The 16,900-nt window shown below is 36.9% G+C and overlaps 1 long non-coding RNA gene and 1 pseudogene across 1 annotated transcript in view; both read left to right on the forward strand.

Moving 5' to 3' along the window:
* The window catches only part of LOC118615013, a 39,512-nt gene extending 32,044 nt beyond the window's left edge, over positions 1-7,468 (forward strand). Inside the window, exons 3-4 of the long non-coding RNA XR_004956250.1 lie at positions 6,062-6,147; positions 7,328-7,468. This is a non-coding gene — a long non-coding RNA (uncharacterized LOC118615013). The remainder of the gene's footprint in view (positions 1-6,061; positions 6,148-7,327) is intronic.
* Positions 1,993-2,111, forward strand: LOC118600676 (annotated as a pseudogene).
* Positions 7,469-16,900: the final 9,432 nt, after the last annotated feature.

The raw sequence follows: 16,900 nt of genomic DNA on the forward strand, positions 1-16,900 counted from the left end.
ATGGACTGCTTCCGACTCAGTCACTCTTTTATTCACAGAGCCTTACATGGTGCCTGGGTCATATGGAAAACACTCAATGAAAGAAATGAATGAACAAATGGAAAGATAAAGCCATAGTCACATCTTAGCGGCCTAATTATATCTTTTCAGGGTAATGTAATATTTAAAAAGGGACAGTGATAACACATCTAAAAGGACATGAATGGCATATATAACACTTCTCAAGAAGAAAGGATTCAGCTTCTATCACTTAATCAAGGTTTTTAATTACAGAAGCATTGAAAATTCACTGTGGCTGAATATGGATGAATCTTTAAAGCAGTTTGGAGGCCCAGGCTGCCCTTGTGGACATCAATACTCCCACAGAGCACTTTCCATGAAGAAAAGTGTGAGCTTGCTGTCTTTTCTTCAGCACTAGAATTTGGCTGACTGCCTGGCTTATCCCAGGACATTAGTCAGCCCACAAGTCCCACATTTGTTTATTCAGTCCAGAGCAAGTGAATACTGCCATTCTCCCATCTCCTTTGTTGGCAAATGCTTTGTTAACCTGAATTGAGTTCTGCAACACAAAATGAAGTGACTAATCTTTTGGGGGGTTTTCCCCTTCCAGGTTCTTGTATGAGCAACTAAGTCTATAGGCCACAAAGCCCCACACTATCGTTTTTCCTCATGCTGCTCTTTCATTCTGTTGGTTCCACACTGTACTTAAGGAAACCAATACCTTCCAGAGTGTGGTTGAACTGGCGCCACCATTAAGAAAAGGAGGTTACTAGGCTTTTTAGTATTGTGAGAAAATGCTGGTGATGAGGGGAAGTTAAGTTGATTATTTTATACTTAGGTAGTCCATTATGGGCATTTGCAATAGTTGTCGCCTTGCACTCTCAAAAAGTTTTCTAACTCTGAGTACGTGGGTCTAAAAGCACAGGAAGTAGGAATCTTAACACAAAATATTTTGGATGATCATACAGTTAATATGTGGTAGATTTGGAATATGAAGCTAAAAAATATACATAACCTTAATCACTGGGCTATTTGTCTATCTACAAATATCTGTAAAGTCTTAGACATTTTAGCAAAAGTTTGAGGACCTAATTTTCCGAATTACCACTGACCACGAAAGAGTGATTAGTTTCAGAAGATAATTGTGATGCAACGCAGTGCAAAACAGAAGCAAGGGTAAAGAAAATAACAAAGGTTAACATTTTTGCCATAAGCCCCAACCATTTTTTCCAGCACGTTGCACATAGCAGCTTGGCAAATAGCTCTCTTTGATTATTAGGCCTGTAGAAATTCTATTTGCTTCATAAAGTTATTTTTTAAATTATTTTTTTAACTTAAGTATAGTTAGTATACAATCCAATATTGGTTATATTAGTTTTAGGTATACAATACTGTGTTTCAATGTTATTATCTCTTACAATGTGATTACCCCACCAATTCTAGTAATCATCTGTTTTGACTCTGACTGTGCTTACCATTGATAATCTGTTTTTCTCTCTTCTCTTCCTTTAACTTTTAGTCAGGGTTACCTTCCAGATGATTTCTTTCTACCACACTCCTCCTCCCCCACGTAGGAGAATGCAAGTACATGGTAACATTTGCAGTAAGAACATTGAAGAACTGCTGCCTGACTTCTAACCCAAGGCTTGGATTGGTACAGTCTTTTTAGCTTTTCAGTGTGAGTTTCAGGGATCACAAAGGTTGTTGTTTTCATACCCGAGATCTGGGGGAAAGATGAATCTAAATGGTTTTTAAGATAGCTATTAGCTCAGGATATGTATGTGTGCGTGCGTGTGTGTGTGTGTGTGTGTGTGTATATACATACACACACATGCATGCACACACACATGCATGCATACATTCATACATACATATACATATATATTTATAGATATTTATATTCAGGAAAATGTATAAATAATTCCTGGGCTTGGCTACAGATGATGCACGTGCTGGCAAACAGAAATCTAAAGTGATAAAAGAGACTCTCCTGTTTACCGCCATGCCACCCTGAACAAGCCTGATCCCGTCTGATCTTGGAAGCTAAGCAGGGTCGGGCCTGGTTAACACTTGGATGGGAGACCACCTAGGAAGACTAGGTGCTATAGGCATAAAAAATAAAAAATAAGGTATTGTAAGCCGACAAGGTCCTTGCAATCTGTGAGGTCAACCAAGGGTTGGTTGGCTTGCCTAAAAAATACAAAAATACAAAAATACAAAATAAAAAAAAAAGAGGTTTCCTTTGTGGATACCTTTCTAGGCTTGATCTCTATATTTTTGGATTTGATTCAGTGAAAATCTTTACTGAGCACCTAGTGCATGCCAAGTACCCTGCTACATTAAGAGGGCTTGGGGGCCTATAAGGGGCCTATGCTACAGTCCAGAGGGGATACAGGGAGGATGAAGATAGAATATATATTATTACAGCACAAAATAGAATAAAATGTAGTATACGATGAGCTTTGATATTACAGTGGAAGAGAGCATAGTTTATTAGTGGGGTCAGGAAATGCATTACTAAGATGATGGCATTGCTGGTCATGAAGGACAGACAGGATTTTGGCAGGTGAAGAGGCATTACAATGAGAGAGAATAGTAAGAGCAAAAGCACAGTGGTCCATTAAGGGTAGAGGAAGGGAAATAGAGGATGGCTGTGTTTATTTTGTGAATACTGACCTGCATGTACACAGTTGCCTGTACTGTCCTTGAATCAGTGTTTACTTCAGAGTACCACACTGTCCTGCGTCTTTGCCAATCTTACCAACCTCTGGTTCTCAGTCGCCTTTCTTGGCTGCTCTTCTTTGGTCTGAGCTCTACAATGTTGAAGGGCTCCTGCATCAGTTTTTTCTTTTTTCTTTTTTTTTTTTTTTAAGCTCTCTTCTCCTAAGTTGCTATAATTTAAGTATTAAATATTTAACATCTACATGCCTGTGACCTCCAAATCAGTAACTTTCCCCATGACACATGCCCTGACTTCTAGGCCGTATATCAAATTGTCTACCCAACATCTTTACATTTGCTTTCTAACTTTCTAGGCCCAAATCGGAACTCTTGATTCTTTGCTTCTCCCTTCTGCTAGAAATTCTGCTCTTCCCCAGTCTTCTCCATCTTAGTTAATGAGCCTTCCACCCCACTAGTTGCTTAGGCCCTCCAATCTGGGAGCTATTCTAAATAGAGCCTTTTCTCTCTCCCTTACCATATTATAACAAATCTTTTAAGTTTACTGCTATACCACCCAAAACAGGTGACTATTGTTTTTGTTATGAGCCTTATGGTAGTAAGATTTGCCTCCAAATGTACATGAATTGCTTTGATAAAAATAAATATTAAATTTTAAAAAGATTAATTTTACAGAGATCATCTCTTGATTCCTTTCCAGAAATTAACTCATAAGCCATCCAGAAATGCCATATAGTCTTCAGTTTGTATGTGTGTTGGAATTTATTTCTCTCATCTTTCAAAAGAGCTTCCACATTCTCTTGCCTTTCAGACCCAGCTGCTATGGATTAGATACACAAAAATTTGTCCCTATTAGTCTGTTATATAGTAAAAATAACAATAATGATGAATGAAAATGAGAGTATTACTATTACTTCTATTAACTAGCACCTATTAAGTTCTGCCATTTGCTGCTCTGTGCATTCACTGATGGTTCAGACCTCACAGTCATGATATGAGATGGATACTATTATTGTCCTCATTTTATACCTGCCCAAGGTCACACAGCTGGAAAGTGGCAGAGAACTAGGACATAAACCTATTTCCGTTAGGCTCCAAAGCCCATGCTTTTAACCAAAAGTAATTTAAAAGTCACTGAACAGAGGTACATATAGCTTATGGTGCAAAGAACATTTTGGCTGGCTACCCTGAGGAAGACATTAAGGCAAACCTCTAGACAGATGATATAGTATTAAAAATAGATCCTATTTACAACACCTTTCCTTAGGCCTTATAGTCTATCCTTATGCAATTTTCAAAGTAATTTCATTTTGGGGTATGCTGAAGAATTGCCATTTATTTATTTTTTTTCTCAGTCCCTCCAATTGATACCTTCACTGACATCAGAAGTGCAAAGAGAGAAATTAGGGAGAAACATGAACCTAACAAGAGGATACATTAAATTACTAGAAAAAATTTCCAAGGGAAGAACATTACTTTGCAGCCATTTCAAGCTTTTTTCTTTCTATACCAAATAAGCCTGAATGAAAACAGAAGAAATTGAATTAGTTGGGATAAACCAGGTTATGCTATGGTAACAAACAACCTCAAATCTCAGTGGCAAAAAGCAAAGGATTACTCTCACTCATGACACATGACCCTCAAAGGTCATAGTCCAGGATGTATTATCCTTCTATTCAGCTTCTGTTTGTACCCCTATTTCTTCATTCTGGGCATAAAGTCTATTTTTGGCTTCATGTAGAAACTGCCTCAGGACCATCCCCTGGACACAGCAGTTTTTGAAATTATCATTGATTTTGTTTGAGATTTTGGAAGCAGATGGGAGTGTGAGTCAGCTCTGCCACCTACTTGTGTGCCATTGTGCAATGTCTTAGTCTCTCTCAGTTTTAGCTTCCTTATTTGAACAGAGTTGTTATTCATTATTTGAACAGAGAAAATTGATTGGATTTGAGAGAAAGCTAGAGATAATATAAATAGAAATTGTTGATGAATTGGGTGAGACAGAGGGAGGAGGCAAGGATGACTACTAGGTTTCTACCTCAAGCAACTGATTCTTTTACTGAGGAGGAAATAAGAGAATCGCACGTGTGTGTGTGTGTGTGTGTGTGTGTGTGTGTGTGTGTGTGTGTAGAGAGAGAGAGAGATCAATTTTGGACATGAGGATTTGAAATGCTTGCTATACATATAAGTGGAAATGTTGAGTTGGGATTTTAATGGTACACAAGTGAGTGGTCTGGACTGATAATAGAGATTTAAAAGTCCTTTGCACAATGAAGATAATTGAAGCTATGGGAGTAGATGAGATATACTGCAAATGAGGAGGAAAGAAAGCCTATGGTAGGCCCTGAGAACTTTTCTATTTAATGCTCTCCTAGAGAGGGTAGAGGATTCTTCAAAAAAAGTTTGCTTTTATGACACCACACTTTCTTCTTTTCCTCTTACTGTTCTGGACACCTTTTTTTTTTTTTTTTCTGTGAGGAAAAATATTATGTTGTCTACTTAGAGTGATGGTAGAGAGGCAGGTTTTGGTAGGTTTCCTCAATAGAGATGTGTAAGTTTAAAAAGAATTACTAAGGAGAATAGGAAGGAATGTTGATAACTGAAAGGATTGAGGAGATGTATTGAAGTTCTAAGATAAGAGACCATGTATTTCTTATGACAAAAATCTTAATGGTTATAACATTTTACTTAGGAGTGCTCAGCCTTATAAGCACCAAGATGACATTGATCCTGTGCTGGGAGTTTGCCAGGTGAGTGCAATATAGGAAGATACATGTATGGATTTTAAGATGCGTTGATGAGTAGTTCAGATTACAACTACTTGCAGTGCTTTTAGGGGAAGGTTGATGGACGCTGAGGAAATGAAGACCTAAGAGCTGTGAGACTCCATCAGTTTAGTTAGCAGGTGTGTGTGAGTAAGGGTCCTGAGAGCACTAAAGGAAAAACAGCTGGGTCAGAAAATGTGATATTTGCCATTAAGATTTTGGATGTGGAACCATTCTTAGTGGTGATGAGGTTTGGGATGTATTTCTGGTTGTCTATGTTGAGAGGAGGTGGGATTTGTTATTGTATATTTGAGGTCAAGAAACAGTAGATTAAAGGTGTTGGGTAGATATCCCACAGAGACACTAAAGTTTTCTACAACGATGGCGGAAGTTGGGGTTAAAAGGAGAATATTATTATGTCTTGAGAATGTGTCCACGAGGTCTGTAGATGATAGAAACATAGAAGTGTACATGATGGTATAATCAGATGGCCTGGGTGCTAGGGTGGAGGCATGGGTGTTCTAAAGTGACATTAAGGAACCAATAAGTTGTCACCTGTAGTTCTATGGTCAGTGAAATACACAACATAATGTTGTGCTTTTTTTCTTTTACATAAGGAAGAAAATTCCAGAAAGCATAGTGGTGTGGGGAGAGAATCCAAAGAGAGGAAGTGTAGAGCATTAAGGGGTTAAGGACACAGGAGGTAAATTGACTTTCTTTTGGCATATGACAATTATAGGAATGGAAGCTTTAGTTGGAATTAATTGACCACAGTCATTTGGTGACAAAAATGTCTAAGGGTCTGAGGTGGGATCTGGCCAAGTCATGTGTGGGCTGGCTCACTGTGTGGACACTGAAGTCATGAAGGATCTGACCATGGCCTGCCTTCTGTGTGGAGGGTGAGGGATCAGTCCTCTTCTCCCTGGGGGTGGTCTCAGGATGTGTTGAGTGGCCACTTGCAGGACAGTTTCATTTAACATCTCATTTCTTGCCTCATGGTAAACCTGAAAGGTGGGCACAACAATAATGATTATATAAAATATCTGCCTTTTTCCCATCCCTGGAGTAGTGAAGATTCAATGTGATCATTTGTGGGAAAGCACTTTAATAACTCTAATCACCGAATGTATGCTAAGATTTATTGTTACCCACACCTTCGATGTATTTCTCTTTTGCTCATCCATGTATCTGTAACATAGTTCCTAGGGTAATAAAGGTTTCCCTTTGATAGGCCAAGATTTTTTTTTATTTATAGTGTTAGGCTGGCACCTGGGCTGATTCTCTTTAGTGGCTATGTAGACTTGATGTGGACTGACATCTTTCCCTGGAGTTTAAGTATCTTCCTCAGCAGCTTCTCATGTCCAGAAGCTCCATCTCTGTGTCTTTCTGTTCCAAAGCCCAGACTCCAATCTAGGCCACCCACCAAGTTCCTTGCTTCAGTCTTAAATATGCCTCCAGCTCCTGGCTCATTTGCAGAACTGAGCTGATTGGCATGCCCTAAGCAAAGGTTGCCAATCTAGTCTAGTTTTCCAGGTACCCCTTGATGATTTGACAGGAAGGTGTCCACAGAAAAGTGGTATTAGACTCTGAAAACTGCAGTTTTACAGTGTCCAAAGTCTTATAGACTTTCACAAGGAGAGGCAGATATGATTCTAAATAAGAAAAAGGCATTCCTTTATTAATGCCCCTACCTCCCTTTGAAGTTGAACTGAGATTATATTTGAATTTTTGTTGCTAAATTTTCTTGGAAGGGGAAGGGGAGCATCACCGTGATGAAATAGATATTTTTAGGGTAATTCCCAAGTAAATTTATTAGCTTTGTTGTATCATCACTTTTTTACTGACAGTGACTTTTTTTTTCTTTCATGACTTTGAATATGGAGACTGTTCTGGAGAAACCACATGTCTTGAAGTAATGGGATACACCTATCTCAACTTTTTGATGAAGCACAACACACTTGGTCAACTATTAAGAGTGTACACATTATTTTTAGTAAAATGTGATTCAGTCTTTGGAGAAAAAACTGTGCCTGCCGTACGTTCCCTTTACTCAGTTTACGATATTCAGTAATGTATTCTTCTATTCATCATCTGTTTGTACCCCTATCTCTTCATTTTGGGTATAGGAGCCATTTTTTGGCTTCATGTAGAAACTGCCTCAGGAACACCCCCTGGATGCAGTTTTAGAACTATCATTGATTTTGGTTGAGGCTTAAATGATTTCCTGGAAGCTAATTATCCCCAGTGCCTTCTTTCTCTAGTAGCTCATATTGAATTCTCTCCAACTCTCTGATTTTATTCATTTGAATCACTCCCAACTTCCTTCACATCTCAAGAATTAGTGCCATCTGGTGATGAAGAGTTGACATTTACTAGGTAAACATTAGTTTGTTTAAAATTCTTGTTCAACAGGGACTTACATTTTCTGCCTTGGTAATGTTACTGTCTGGCTTCTAGAGAATTTCCAAAACCATATGTGTATCCTTTATCATGGCACTCAAAAATTCGTGGGGTGTCCTCATCAAACCATGGGAATTTGGGAGGAAAGGTATTTTGTTACAGTCTCCCCTTTCCACAATCAGTTTTTGGAAAAAAAAATACCCAATTGCCAAGAATAAACACATTTTTGATTCTTCTTCTTTTCTTTTTGTAGGCCAGTGAAAATTTAATACATGAGTATTCTTTGTGGAATTGCACAGACATATTCAGATGGAAAAGAAAGAAAACATCTATAATGTGTCTTTTATTTAGGAGACTGGACTTAATCATTGTCATCTTCAGTTCTTAGTGGTGCTGCCAAAGCAGTGTGGTCAGAATGAGGGTGGGATGTCACATAAATGAAGCTATGGGGAACATGAGCTGGGTTGAGTCATGTAAACTCCTGTCTCAATGTCCTCACCTAATACAGCACCAAAATGCGTTGTAGTGATTACAGAGTGCTGACCTAAAAGGAAAATGAAAAGGATGAACACACACACACACACACACACACACACACACACACACACGCAGTTATGTGTTTAGAAAGGATGTGGAAAGCTGAGATATGAAGGTAGAATAAGGCATCTCTTTTAAAGTACATAGCCTACCGTGGTTAGCACTGTGCTGGCCACACAGGAGGGGTTCTATAATGTTTGCTGATTGAACTATTTTTTGAAAGAATACTATGAGGTACAAAGCAAAGAGCCCAAAATATCTTTATAAATCTTAAGAAGTAGGCCTTTATATTCCATATTTTGCTACAAAACATAAGTCCAAAAGCAAACTGAGGTGCAGGCGAGAAAGGTAAAAGGAGTCGACAAAATTGGAAAGTGTTCAAAGTCTGTCTTTTCTACCCAGATTGTCTTTCTCTCATTTCCCTCTTCCTATTTCAGGAAACTGAATATCCTTCTGTTTCATCAACCTCTTGTTTTCTGACTCAAACAAGATAACGACCATAATTTGCTGAGCAGGAACCATGACTTGCTGGTTTTTGCAGCTCTCAAGCATATCACAGTCCAGTGCCAGGCACATAAGAGGGACTTACTATATATTTGAATGTTAGTTTTGTCTTTACTTCATCTTTCTTTTCCAGATGTCCCTTTTTTTCACTCTCTGTACAAACATAAGGAAAACTTTCTCTTTATTCTCTCACAATTTAATCAGCTACTCTACACTCCTATTTTCTAGTTAAGAGTTGTGAATGAAACATAAAGGTCCTGGCCAATAAGGGAAAACAGACATTGAATAAATAACTATAGATGTGATAAATGTTAGGGCAGGAAAAGTTTAGGGTGCAAGATGATAATCAAATCTAGGAGATCATAGGAGGTATTCCTAGGGAACTGTGAGCTGAAGGAAAATAAAATTTGACTACATGAAATTGGGGGATCAGACAGGCAGTGGGAGAAGTGTATTTCAGACAGATGGAATAGTATGCACCAAGCCTGGGTCTGAGAGACAACATGGTTTATTTAAGGAAGCCGAAATGTGGGGTTTCCCTAGTAGGAGAGTGAGAGAATAACTCTTAAGAGGACTCTATTGGACTCCTTTCTAGTGGCATGTGTGGTCTCTGCAATGACAATAGCATCAGTATTGCAATACTGAATACTCTTTTGGTAGGCATGAATACATGCTTTCTGAATTCGTTTGTTTGTTTTTTCCAAGTCACGGACAGTAAGCCAACAAATGAAATGTCAGCAAGCTTCAATAGTATCTCCCGCTAAGTTTCTTATCCTAAATTCTTGACAGAAAGGATGTGAATTTGGGAGGATACAGACCTGGAGTAGCTGGCAGCCATCTTGTGACACATGGGGCCTGAAAGCAGAGTCAGTGCAGAGGGACGTAGTGGACAGTTGGAGGAAGATTAGATTCTTATGACATGATTCAAACCCTGGATAAGCCACACCTGAAACATGTTTATTTCTGGGCTCTTTAGTTAGGCAAGGTAACTCAGGTTGAATTGTTTGCTTAAGTCAGTTTCTTTCTCTCTTTTTTTATTTTGTCAATTGAAGCCTAACGGATACATCTAGCCTCTTCATTTTATGGTTCAGGACACTAATAATCCAGTATGGCAAAGTGACTTGCTATCAAATGGCTGGTTAAAAACTAGACCCCTGGGGAGGAAGATGGAGTAAAAGAGGTCAAATATGTGGTGACAAAAAGAAATCTAACTATGGGAGGTGAACACACAATATAAATATATATATGCCTTACTGTTAAAATGTATAGCTGAAACACTGGATTTCATTAACCAATGTCACAATAAAAAGTAAATAAATAAATAAAATGAAAAAAAAGAATAAAAAAAGTTTATTGGAATATAAAAAGTAAATTAAATAAATAAAAATAAAAACTAGACCCAGGTCTTTTGACTCAGGCTTAGGAATATCCAGCATTTTTAAAGCAACTGTATGTAAGGGCCTACATATTTGTGTACCTTAAAATCTGTTTTGCAATAGCCACATATTTGAGAGTAGGATTAAGTTTAGTTTAAGAATCATATTTCTGAGTGATAATGTTGTAGAAAGAGCATTCAACTAAGAGTCTGGCATTTTAGGTTCATGGTTTACTTTTGCTACTAATTATCTTTGTGATTTTGGTCATAGATCTCTAGGCCTCAGTTATTCATAGGATTTGATTATCTCTAAATTCCCTTCCATTTCTGAGATTCTAAGCATAAGTACATTCCATTTTTAATTATCCATTGTGGATCTTACATATTTCTACATACCCAGGAAAATATTCCTTTTGAATTATTTTGATATTATTGGGTTCAACTCTACAAATATTTACTGAACATGCATTATGGGCTAGGTATTACAAAAGCAAATAGTTATTTCTCATTGGTATTCTCAGATGCAATTTGATATTGTTTGCAGCCCCAAAGTCTTAAACAATGTCTTCTAATCCAGAGAATGAATAATCCTGAATAAGTGCAGGATTAGAGAGAGGACTAGAGTGTCACTGTGGATCAGTCAGGGAAGTGATGCCATGTCTCCAGCCATCAGAGGGAGGGATAAAAGACAGTCCCAAGAAGTGCACGCAGACCAGGAACCAAATGTGTGTGAAAGATATATTCCTGCCCACATAGAATTTGTTTGGGATCATTAATCTTTAGAAGAAAACGTGAATGTGAAAGTTCACGCTAATACAGTACAATTAACACCAAATATTAATATTATTACAGACCATTCTTTTTTTGCATAGTAAAAATTGTTTTACATCCACATTGGCCCCTGCCACTAATTAAAATATTATTTTCTCTGTTTATTAATTTCTGTGAGGCTAATATTGCCTTCTACTTTATAAAGGGACATAGGAAAGCACTATTTGTCAGATGCTTCAGGCAAAAGAGTAAGAATAGAACAGTTATACTGTTGAAAATAAATAGCCATTGTCATTATTTTATTTTTACCAATAACATAATCCCTTTCCTCCTCAGAGCTATTAACTTTTAGAACAATATTTTCACTATTTAAAAAAATTATCTAGAACATGTGTCAAATTATTATTACCTCTGCAAAGTATTTTAAGAGCATCTGTGCCTTTAGGCTGGTAAAATATGCAAAAATCCCCTAGCATTTTTACATCAAGTCACGTGTATTTAATGTATACCACCTCAAAGGGGAACATTACCACCCCAGCATTATGAAGTGAGGAGAGAACTGAGAGATTTCTAAGAATATATGGGTGTAATTTTCTGTTAACTGAGAGTGATTGATAGTTCGTGGAAATCTCCCTCCAAAATAACCTATTTGCAGCACCCTTAGTTTTATTTGATAGAAAGGAAACTGCTTGCTGCTTACTCATATAGTTTCCAGAAACTCTTTACCATCATAATTGCACAAATTGCTGTGACTATATTATGCAAAATCTATGTTTACTTAATTTAGTTTTTTTTAAACTGGTGTTCTTTTGACTTTTCTTACTATTTCTATTTGAGAGTTGGTTGAAGTAAGATTATATATGTAAGAGTTACATGTAGTCTAGATCTAAAGTCACCTAGAGGATTTTAATAAAATTTGAGGTCTTAGAATTTAAATATCATATTTCCAAAGAGAGGAGTCTTGTTAGATTTCATATGCATGGACAAAGAACAGCTATATTTCACTAATAAAAATAGTTTCCAAATAAAGAGGACTTAAAAGAGAAAGCAAAGCTGAATTTATTTTATCTGAAGAACTTGTTTTAAGAGAAATCACTGAATAATCTTTGATGAAATCTTTCAAAAAGCCCTTGAGAGACTCATTTAGTCACTTTAGGCTACATGGCACACTATAAGTAAACTTCAGACTTTGTATATATTTGTTTACTTTTGCCTCCCAGTTGAAATCTTTGTCCGTGTCGACACTCTCAGTGTGTTGCTCATTCAGATGCCACTTCTGGGAGCTAGAAGCTGGTAGTGGAATTGGTTGGGAATGAGTTTCTTGGGACCAGTTTGCTTTTCTTGGCCTTTACTGGGTTTCTGTGCTTCTGCATTTTCCACCCTGTCCTTGCTCTGAGTCCAGAGAGTGGATCTGCATAGTGGACCGTGGTTTGAAAACAGTCTTTGTCCTGAAGAAGTTCTATCTGGTTTCCTAGGCCAGATAGATCAGTTTGCCATAAAATTTTCATAGGGCCAATATCCACACTTTAGACTTCCAGTCTGCCACTGATATGCTAGACCATTGTTCTATGTCGTGAGTGTACCATTGGTGGTAGAAGAGAGGGTTTTAGGTGGTACATGGATAGATGTTGTATTTTGATTGCTATGTATTTTTAATGGATATGAAAAAATATTAGTTTTTCATTTATGGCAGTGATATAACGTTTCTTCTTTAAATACATTTACTTAAAAATTGTGAGTTGATTTAAAGACAAATATTAATAAGAATTCTGGAGGAACTCAAGTACGGCAGAAAACCCCATGAAGGTAGCATGTGAATAAGTAAGGTTTGGGGAGCACTGTTATAAACTCTAGGCTAGTTCTTTGCTTATCCCTAAGCACTTAAACTAGTTATACTCTCTCAAGAGTCACAACATCCTTTGCATGTTGGCCTTTGCATTAGGAATGTCAGACAATGATGAGGAAACACACTTCAGAAGATTCTAGATCTTTAACAAGAAAGTGGTGAGGAATATGAAAGAAAGAGGTGCAGGGTATGGTTGAAGTAGAGAAATGGACATTGAGACTCAACAGTTGGGATTTGGGAAAGTTTTCTGAAAGAAAGAAGACTTAATTAGGTCAAGCGAGAGCTAGGCAGGTAGAAAAGAAGAGACAAAGAATGACGTATTCCAAGCTCATTTCTTAAACCACAACCCCAGGTCGTGAGCGTTTGGGTCTTAACTGAGGGGAGGTGGGAAGGACTGGGCTATCTATAACTTCATTCCTGATGCAGGCATTCAAGTGTGGTATTTACTGCTCCCCCTGCAAAGAACAGACAGAACAGGGTGATAGCCTTCTCTATGACAAGTCCCATGCACCAACGGGCAAACAGGGCAAGAGCAAAAGAGGTGGACCACAGAAGGACTACCACCCACCTGAAAGAAATAAAGGAGCAGAAATGAGAAGGGACTTCTTTCTGTATTTAATATATTCCAGAAATGTTTTATTTTTATTATCTAGTAGTGTCTTAGAGAAAGAAAGCTGTTTCTAAGAATGGGGCGGTGCTGAAACCTCTGCAATAGCAAAGATATGGAAGCAAACTAAATGCCCATCAACAGATGATTGGATAAAGAAATTATGGTTCATATATACAATGGAATATTACTCAGCCATTAATAAAAATTAAAGCCAATTCCATTTGCAATGACATGGATGGACCTAGAGGTTATTATGCTGAGTGAAATAAGTCAGGCAGAGAAAGATAGATACCATATGATTTCACTTACATGCAGAATCTAAGGAACAAAAAGAACAAACTAATCAAAAACAGACTCACAAATATAGTGGACAATTTGGTGATGGACAGAGGGGAGGGGACTTGGAGGCTGGAACAAAGCAGTGAAGGGTTAAAGAAGTACAAATTAGTAGTTGATAGTTGATTTACGGGGATGTGGAGCACAGCAGAAGGAATGCAGTTAGCATTAATATATTGGCTGGGTGGAAAACCAGAGGAGAGAAGGAGTAATTAAGTGGATCATTTCATAAACTATATAAATGTCTGATCAATGTATTATATACTTGAAATTAATTTAAATAAACAAGTTTTAAAAATAATAATATGCTCTTTCAGAATAACAAAAAACATGATGTCTAAAATATAATGTGGGTCATGTACATCATTAAAAATATTCTAATAGATACATTACAAAAGTAAAAAGAAACAGGTGAAATTAATTTTGATAATATATTTCACTTAACTCAATATACCTAACATATTTTAATATGTAACAAATATACAAAATATTGAAATATTTTGCATTTTTTGGTGTAAATATTTAATATCTGTGGTATATTTTCCACTTACAGCACATGTCAATTAGGATGTTAAATTGTCATTGGAAATAATATTTATATTTTATAATGTTTGTAGTTGATAAAGTAGATGTACATATCCAAATAGTTTCAAACATAAAGTTTTCCAATAACTGAATTAAATATAAGTTGAATATAAATTATTCTGTTTTTGATTAAGTTAAGTGAAGATAAAATTTCAGTTCTTAAGTTCTATTATCCGCTATATTTCAGGTGTACAATGTCACTTGAGTCAGTGGCAACTGCATTGGATTATAGAAGAAAAAAGTTCCAAATAATTTTTCTTGGTCACTTTTCTTCTGTAATGATTATCAAGGTGGGAATTTCATAGGATGCTGGGTGACAAAAGCACATTGGACAAAGGTACAGAAAGCCTCATTCTAGATGGGGCTCTGTTACTGATCATGTTTTTCTCTCCTATACTTCAGAGAGAATGATGCCTGCTTCTCTGCCTTGTTAGTTTTTACAGAAAGTGCTTTGAAGATCCAATGAAGTCCATAAACAATGGATTTCTGAGGTTTGAATGTTCTCAAATATTTTAACCAATGGTCCTCAAGTGCTTATCCGCAGACCAAGTGTTTTGTTCCACGTGACATTCTTCCATATTTTTAAGCTTGTTTTACCAAATCTTTTCTTAAATGGGTTTAACAACTCTGGTTCCTCCAAAAACTTTCCTTCCTAGGTCATGACTTCAGTTTCACTATCCTGGACCCTCTCTACTGAACATGTTTTTGTTTGTACCTATCCCTCTTAATTGTGATATCTTGAACTGAATGTTCTTAAGATAAGATTTGACCAGTGTGAGGTAGAATAGGGTAGTCATCTGCCTGATCTAGATACTATGCTTCTATTAATGCAGTCTCTAGCTTTTGTATTTGCTTGCTTTTCAATTTTTTTTTCTTATTTTGGTAGCCACAGTCACTTGACTCATCTCGAGCTTATCAGTAACTGAAACCCCTGTTTTCCCTCTTCCTGTACTTGTTTGATTAATTTTGTTGCACTTTCTGAAATGCTTTTTTTTTTTTTTTGATAAACAGAAGTTAAAATGCTACATAGTATTTGAGGCAGCTATATCTTTTCTTACCCTATCCAACATTTAAAGCCATATTGCATTTAATTTGAACACGGGGTGAGCAGGGTCTTTGAGGAGTCTTAGAATAGTGCCTCTCAAACTTTAACCAACACACATCTTTGTTAAAATGCAAATTCTGATTCTGTAGCTCTGGGTTAAGGTCCAAGATTTTACATTTCTAGCAAGCTCCCATGGATTACATTTTGAGTAACAAATTTTTAAGATATTTAAAGGGTTTTCTTACAACCAATCCTCTTACATTTTTTTCCATTATCAGATGAATATGCATTTTCTCACTCTAAACCATCTCTGAGATCCTTTAAAATCTTTGCTGGGGCTTATGTATGCAGTTTTGAGATTCTTGGCTTTTTGAGGGAAGAGCCATGTATATTCTTCTTTTGGATTTCCTCATATCTAGTAAAATAGAGTGTTAATAAACAGTGCCAATTTTTACTGAGTTTGTTTGGATGCCCTGCAAGATCTGAAAAAGGCCACAGTCATGGAACTAATAACATCAAAGCAGTTGTCATTCTCTAAAAAATATTTTTCCAATGACCTTGCATGAGATTTTATTTTTATTTTTTTCAGTTCCAATTCATTTTGTCAAAACTAAAAAGAAGTCAATGTAAAACATAAATAGAGATGATTAATTTTATTGGAGGGTAGAAGTGAGAGGAATGCTGAGAAAGGGTGTGGTGGTCTTGTCTTAGATGAAAAAAAACAATTTATGGGAAAGTGAATTTAATCTTGTTGGAAGATTTGGGGTTTCTCAGCGCCATTTACACCCTTAGACGCAGACCAACCCAAAGTGGGGTAAAAAGTGTTTTTTTTCTATTTGCAGAATAAAAATTTGCTCCAGTTTTTTTTTTTTTAACACTTTTCTTGATTTCTTTCTACATTTCCTCTTAGATGCCCATCCCTCCTCTACTGTTATAACTTTCTTCTTAACCTTGTTGGGTTCATCTACTAGTATTTGTCACACTTCTTTGACAACCTATAGTATGTCAGAGTGTCTTTCTAGTAATCCAGATATTCTTAACCTGAAACCTTTAATATGGTTTTAGCAGAGTCATATAGAGCAGCATTGCTTTATGGAAATGAATTGACAGAACTTGCCTATTCACCAAAGCATGGCTGACAGGAGTCAGAAAAAACAAGGTTGCCTCATGCTTACAGGTCTGAAAGGGGCTTGTTGGAGGGTTTCGTGCTTTCTACTAAACTTCAGAACTGGTACTGTATGAATAATCACAGAAGATATGAGATGTTAAGGAGTAGCGATTTGACTGGCTCTTTGCAATCAAATGCTGCCAGCCCCGTGTAAAAGCAATGGATTTTCTCCAAGCTGTTGGTAATGATGCAAGAACAGACCTTCCCCTCTCTGGCTCTCTTTAGTAAAATGGCTGCCAAGGTATTTTGGAACAGAAACTGAAAAATATATTGACCACT

The sequence above is a fragment of the Rousettus aegyptiacus genome, unplaced genomic scaffold, assembly GCF_014176215.1.
Source record: "Rousettus aegyptiacus isolate mRouAeg1 unplaced genomic scaffold, mRouAeg1.p scaffold_m13_p_3, whole genome shotgun sequence".
Lineage (NCBI taxonomy): Eukaryota > Metazoa > Chordata > Mammalia > Chiroptera > Pteropodidae > Rousettus > Rousettus aegyptiacus.